Genomic DNA, 2,500 nt, shown 5'->3' with positions numbered 1-2,500 from the left:
CACCCTGGCTAACTGAACAGGCCTGGGCAAGCTGTAGTACATTTGATGCATGGTCATAACATCGTATAATAGTATCACATTTGAATTTTAGGCTATGACATTATTATAATAAGTTCTATATCAGTTAAAGGAAAGGATCTTTTATCTACTCATCTGCCACACCGGCGTACAGCTTGGGCGTGGAAAGGCATTGCTACATTTGATTTGCTAGGTGGTCTGAAAGGCTGTAACACATGGCACTGACGTATAATGTACAAGCGTTCGCTTATATTCTTCATTACACATTTTAGTTTCTTCGACATTACAGACTGTACTGGCCTGTCAGTACAATCTATACCCAAGCCTTCTTGCGGTGACCAGATCACACTGTCTTGTTCTCGTTTTATATAAACTATAGAAGAATGAATCGTGTGTAAATCGGTCATTGTGCTTTGTGTTACAGCTTTCAGTTCTTTGAGAATTAATCAACTCAGTCAAGTCCTCTGTGAAGGAAGCTTTAGCAAGAGGTACCCCAAGATCTATATCCACACTTTGCATGTCACATGCTGATCAGCATGATTATGCTTAGGGATTCCAACATGCGATGGAATCCACTCAAAACGTATATCATTGCCTCGTTCTTTGGCACGATACACATTTATTTTGATGTCATTTGTAATAATTCCTGCACCGTGGTTTACAGTGTTTAGAGCCTGGAGAGCACTCTGTTCATCGCAGAAAATTACCCTTGAGCCTCGATTCAATAGAAATTCGGTGGCCATGAGTATTCCTGTAAACTCAGTTTGCTAGCTCGGTCATGAACCTTCCTACAATCTTGGTGCTGCAAAATATTGTTTTAAATATAACAAAAACGCAAGGATCTGTCAGAGTAGCATTCATATGCATTGGACAGAGTTTTAAGAAGCTCATTTATAATTGCAAATGCATACTGTTTAAGTATAGCACTGTCTTTTTGGGGGACCGTCGTATAATATACATTTAGGTCCGACATTTCCCACAGTGGAACAGAACGTCTATGTTGGGTCTTAGTCATGGGTATGTTCAGCTGAGCTAAGTGTTTACATGTTACTTGTACCTATGGATTTGAGTATGTAGATGAAGATCAGCATCATCTTGTCCATCTTCTCCTCCAGCTGCGTAACCTTGTCACGTAGTTCGGTGGCTTCAGCACCCCCACTCGCCGGCAGCCGCGGAAAATCTCAGCGACTAAGTTATGGCGCCGATTTGGTTGGGGGGGGGGGGCGGTCGGTGCTGGGACCAAAGGGGGTGGAGCAGGAGGGGCCAGGGCAGGGAGGGCCGTGCACCCCCAGTGCCAGGCAGTCACACCTGTCATCCCACACCTGAAGCATGATGGGACAAAGGCTGGTGCATATGCAGTACTCTCTCGTCCTGCAGCACTGCGAGGACACTCCTTGGCAGTATATTGTTCCCCACATGCTGTACAGCGTGCCCTGCAGTACATAGCTACATGGCTACTTTCCATGCAGCTATTGCAAATCACAGAGGATGCCTTCCACGGCCGCACGTAGCTGGTGGGCATGTATTTTCCCAAAGATGTGGTATGTAAGGAGAGTATGTACTGGGAAATGGTTGCTCTCCTTTCCATATTATGCGGATGCGGTTGAGTGGTTGCCCATCCTTGTGCACACTTGTGGTTTTGTGAAATCTGTCTAGTGCATATGCATTTTCAAGATCGACCTCCCTCTTGTAGTGTGTGACAAGATATTCGTCATACTTTTCTTGTTTCTTCGGTTCATCACATAGTTTGAAGGTAATATCTCCAGTCCTCCAATAAGGTTGTCAATATAGTTCTGCTGGGAGCGAGCGACATACACATACGGTGTTTCCTCGCACAAGGTCGAGAGGGGTATCCCCAGGGTCGTTGCCGAGGTCATGTAGCCATTTCACTTATTCCGATTTCGTCGAAGCTTCAGGGGAGGCGAGGGTAGTGCTGTCTTACCGGCAATGTTGGGCTTTCTTTTTTTCTCTTAGCTGTCGACTTCACTAATTTACATCTTTAAGTAAGTTAGAGCATTTAGTTTAGTTTAGTCCTTTATTTACCACCCTGGCTAACTGCACAGGCGTGGGCAAGCTGTACATTTGATAAGAGCATCACTAGTGAAACGTTGGTTGAATTATCCGTAGAGTTTTCACACGCGAAATTGTATTCGAAGTGATAACAGATTAATCTTTTGAAAAGGATGTAAGTTTCTCCCCACTCTCTATCTCTCTGTTTTTATATCTGTCTATCTATCTATCTGTCTTTTATTATACATTTCAGCCCCATGCCTTCCCCTTGTTATTTTCAGCTTTCTGTTTTTTCAGAACCATTTTCTGCTTTACCCTCAATTAGACAAGTATCTATTATGATTTAAATAATTAAACAAATATTTGGATAACGATCTGCATATCAAATAACTTGCTTATATCAGTGCTTAAATCAGGTATTATTGTTTATGAATATTCTATTTTCATTATGAAAATTCTTTTTCAGTATCTC

The sequence above is a fragment of the Penaeus monodon genome, chromosome 43 (genome assembly GCF_015228065.2).
Source record: "Penaeus monodon isolate SGIC_2016 chromosome 43, NSTDA_Pmon_1, whole genome shotgun sequence".
Lineage (NCBI taxonomy): Eukaryota > Metazoa > Arthropoda > Malacostraca > Decapoda > Penaeidae > Penaeus > Penaeus monodon.
This window is presented reverse-complemented; position numbering follows the sequence as displayed.